The following is a 5071-nucleotide window of genomic DNA, read 5'->3' as shown; positions in this document are numbered from 1 at the left end:
CAGTAATTCTCAGGTCTCGACGTCCTTTCGTTTCCAACTCCTCCTTCGCAAAAGGAAGTTTGAAAATAAGCAGCCTATTACTCATTACTCGCCACGCTTATCGGCGTTCCTGAGGATTCCTCTCCTCCGAAAGTTTTCATTCGTAATGGATGTGTTTGTGGTGAGGGCCTTGACGAAGCCAAGACTTTTGAACGAGGGGGCTGTGTGTATCCGAAAATCGATCGAAATCGTGGAAATATGAAGAAACATTTGGAGTAAATATTTGCTTTATTTGGAAAATTCAAGAAAATAAATTAAATTAACCCTTCGTATCGTTGTACATTTGTATGTGTAAAAGAAACTTTATATTTAATATTTTATTCGTTATTATGAAGAAATCTTGGAAATAAATTTTTGAAAATAATATATATATTGGGCAATAAAATGAAGATACGAATTTTTAGTATTTGAAGGGAAATATGAAAATCGAAGTGGAACAGGATTATGAAATCGATTAGATCGTTACATATTCACATGTTTCGAGAGGCGAAACAGCAATTTGACACATATAGGAGGGGATAAGGAGCTCAAGCCTTGTTCAAGACCATAAGCCTCGTTCAGATTAATCAAGTTAGCCGAATTGAAGTGATTCGAATTCAAGCAACTTGAATCAAGTAACCGGACCAATCTGAACGAGGTCGATATTAATTATGAATAATCAATATTCTTCTCAAATAATATTAAAAATTATATTTTATATTTTCCAATTTGCAACTGCACAATTATATTTAAATATTAAGGACAGTATTAGTTATTTAATAAACCTAGTCTGTAAGTGACAGTGGCACGAATCGTGTTTTCTACACACATACATACATACAGACAATTCATAAGTATTTCACACAGAAGTGACAGACTTATATGGCTATTATATATGAAAGGTGTTGGCAACCTTAGCAGAAGTCAGCGGCAGAGCATCTTCACGGCAAATATATGACTTGGACTTGTAATTTTTATCCGTGTATTCTTATCCTCTAACTTCACCAACATCTATTTTCCTTATTGTCTTTCTCTCTCTCTCTTTTTGCTTTTCTCGTGCTATCACTATCGTGTAATGTCTTATGCATTCTATGATAAATTTTGATCGTGACTTATAAAATATGCTTAAATAAAACATTATTGAAATATTTTATTTATTTGAATATTGATCATGAATATTTTATCTGCTTTATTGATCTTATTTTATTCGTTTGATTTTAATAAATTTTCTTGTCCAATAACGAACGCTTTGAAACATTCAGATAAGCAAAATTTTAATAGTTGAATTAGAAATAAAGTTAAAAATATCATAATAGTCATGAATAAATTCGAACATTTTAATAAATAATTAAAGTAACGTTTAACTTTGAGCCAGTCTTTTTGTGACTACATCCATGATAGAATTACTAGAATCTTTGAAAAATCGTATCAACACTGCAAAAAAAAAGTACCTTTTGTATAATTGCAATTAATATAAATAATAAAAAAAAACAATTCGTATTAATTTATCGCCCATTGAATATCGTCCGTTGACGTGTATAATTTCTTCATAAACTTTAATCCGAGAATATTATACGACGAAACTACATAATCGATACCATACTCGGGGTCCCAGGATAAAAATCTGGATAAGACAGTAAATAATATTATCCGATAAAACTTTTATAACGGCATCGTCGTTTCATACACAATTTCCGCAACGACGTTACAGCACCGTATCTTCGCTATTTACGGCAAATAAAATAGAGAAAAAAAGAAAGAAAGAAGAAAAAAAGGGAGGGGGGGAAGGGACATATTAACGAGCGTCTAACTTAACGTTAATATAACATGAACGTAATGGAGATACGTATAACACAATATAACGAAATTTATAGATCGTAAATATGAGACAGATCTAACTAACGAAGATTTATTATTACCTTAATAATTTAAGTCTCTTTAAGAGGCAGAATTTCAAATATATTACAAATATATCAATTTCAATACAGAATAAAATATTTTACAATAATCCCTTTAATTCATCTTGAGAAAAATTTACAATTCAAAATCTAAGAAAACGAAAAACGTGAAAAGCTTGTGTGTCGACTCGTCGCCGCGAATTAGAACAAATTAAGGCGAAAATATTCAAAATTCCGTCCGAAGGAAGAAGAAGAAGAAGAAGAGAGAGAGAAAAAAAAAGGAAGGACGATTATGAAAATAACAATCTAATTTCCACACGCATCGCCGTGGTATTTACCATTAATTAGTACTTTTACAAGCAGGGAACAAGCGAGCACCGTCTTCGAGCACCGCGTGAATATTCATCCCCTTTCCCGAATGCATAGAATTTCAAACGAAGTCCGCCAGCAACGGCCAATGAACGTATATGTACGTACGATCGCACGAGGGACGATTACGCTTCCATCTTCTTGCGTCCAGGAATAAAACGGATGCCGTGCCTTGCCTCCCAAACCTCTGTCTACCCCGCGTTAAGGTAATGGGCGAAGAGGGTTTTCGCGTGACCGGCCCGATCGGATTTTGCCATTGGCATTCATAAAGGCCGATCGAGGAGGGCGGAGGGTGGGGGCGCCCTCCTGCGGGATATCTTAAACGATGCTGATGAGCTGATTTGTATTACAGATTCGACGGAGCCAGAAGTGATTAACCCTCGAATTTCGACACGTTGATGTCTCCGTTATTGCCTTGTGGATATTGGATCGATTAGGGAAGGAGGAGGGGTGGTTCGCGAAAATATTGATTACTGGGGAGGGTGAATGAGTTTGGCGTCATTGTTGTCGTTCGAGATTTGCAAAACGTCGGAGATAACCGGTGGAAAAAGATTAAGGGAAGGAAAGATCACTAAAATGAGGTTGGAAAGATTCGAGGGATCATTATTGATTGTTTGTTGTAGGCGGTGATTATCGTGTTTGGTTAATGAGTCGATGAATTATCGCCAGGAGGTTAAAGTTGGAGGATCTTTTACGTTCTTCTCTGTTGAAGGGAATATTAAAAATTCGTTTGAATATTATTTACGAGGAAAGATTTTGTGACGACAAAACGAGAGAGGAAAAAAAAGAGAGAGAAAGAGAGAGATAGATGAAAACAATTAGACGAAAAAGAAGAATGATAAATAATTAAAATCGAATATACGTTTCTTTCCATCCCTTCTTTTTATTCTATTCATTTCCTCAAAGAAGAGAGATTCTAACACCGAAACACCGCGTTCTAATCACCGCGTCCATCGAACGGCTCCAAAATTGGCGGCAAGGGAGGTCGAAAGCCGCATTCAGAGAGGTTCTAACCAAACCTGTTAAATCAAAGTCCCCATTTGCTTTGTGCTAAAGAGGTTTACTTACCCCGTCGGTGGTCCGCGCCACTATGTGTCCAATATCGCAATAATGTTTGCCTCCTCTGCCCGTGTCCGCGCCCTTGTATCACGTGTGTGTGCACGAACACCGTCGCGCGCGCCACGTGACAAGTGGCACGTGTGTAAAACCACACATGGCGCGGCCCATTGAGGTGGCGAAAGGCGATACCATCGGTGTCGCGTGTATCTAGGCTGGATCTTAATATCCGCCACCGTGCAACTCCCTTAATTGGTATATTCTGAGAGCTGTCAACGAGCTTGAATTATGACCATTTAATGTTTCTGCACAGCGCGCGCGCGGAAACGGTTGATCGTCACCCCTCGAGGGATGGAAATAACCATTTTTTATCTCCCTTTTTTCCCCCACGTACCTCGGTTCTCGCTTCGTCACTCGTTAGAAGCCACTCAGCTTTTTCCACGAGTACTTATCTGTCGATCTATCCGCGTTACCTCCCCTCTCTTCCCATCTCTCATTCCCTTATTTCCCTCGATTTTCTTCCCTTCCCTTCCCTTCCCTTCTCTTCCATCGTATCTCTCGCTACGTCGTGGCTACGTGTTTGCTCGTATCGTAGTCAATTTCGGCCGATAGACACACACGACAGCTTCAACGTTTATACCGAGCTGCCGTGCATACCCTTAATATCCGCTCGAACCTGTAATTAAGCCCCCATTCCCCATTAGGCTCGGTTCCTTGGCCATGGATCGCCCGCTCGAAATCTCTGCTGTTTTTTTTCTTTTCCCCTTTTTCTTTTTCCTTTTCTATATAGGAAAATGTATGTATCCTTCCTCCTACTATCGACTCGAATTATCTTTTTGCTCGATGTTCCATCTTGTCCCTTTTTTTTTTCAATTTTTTAGTGATCTGCGTTATCGTTCTTTTTATTTTAGGGGAGAAAAGGAAGGGGATGTTACGTGTCGTCGCATGAAAATTTTCGTGATATAAATTTGCGTATAAAAAACTCATTCTTCGTATCATCGGAATTGAAAAAGTTGTTTAAATGATTTTTCACATTTTTCTCAAAAAAAAAAAAGAATCTTCTATTAAATGATTCAGAAAAAACAACGCAAAAATCTCCTCCAAACCTCTTCGATATAATTAATTCCTCTTCGTGCAACTCCATTCATTCGTACTAATATGAAACTTCATATTTGCAGGAACGCATATCCCCAAAATTAAATCGCGCCGAGTAAAACACTCGATCGGACGAGGCGACATCCGTAACGATAACGAAAAAAAGAGAGAGAGAGAGAGAGAGCGTTAAGCAAATCCTCAAACGATTCTACGAGCCACAAAAACGAAAACAATTTTTCAATCCCCCGCCTGGAAATTGACTCGATGGAAAGTTGATAGATTTGTAGGTAGGGAGGGGAGGGGAGGGCACAAAGGAGGCCGGAAACCGGTTCGTCGTGTCCGGCAAGGAGATAACGCGATGTGGCCTCCTGGTTTGAAAAAATGGAGGAGGAGGGTGGGGAGGGAAGAGGGATGCTCGCCATCCGCGGCCCTTTGCCGGTTAGAAATTGGATATTGAAAGTCCGCGAAAGTATTGCAATCAGGCTCCGATTAATTGCGTCCTTTGATTTACACGCGGATCCTGGGGGCAAAACTTCGTATAAAAGTTGATCCGGACGATTCCGCGACTGCGACGCGGATGCAGAAAGCGAGCGAAACGGGGGGGTGGAAAGATGGGAAAGGATGGAAGGAAGATG

The sequence above is a fragment of the Apis dorsata genome, unplaced genomic scaffold (assembly GCF_000469605.1).
Source record: "Apis dorsata unplaced genomic scaffold, Apis dorsata 1.3 scaffold_547, whole genome shotgun sequence".
In the NCBI taxonomy this organism is placed as follows: domain Eukaryota; kingdom Metazoa; phylum Arthropoda; class Insecta; order Hymenoptera; family Apidae; genus Apis; species Apis dorsata.
The sequence above is the reverse complement of the archived record's forward strand: the minus strand, read 5'-3'. Positions refer to the sequence as shown.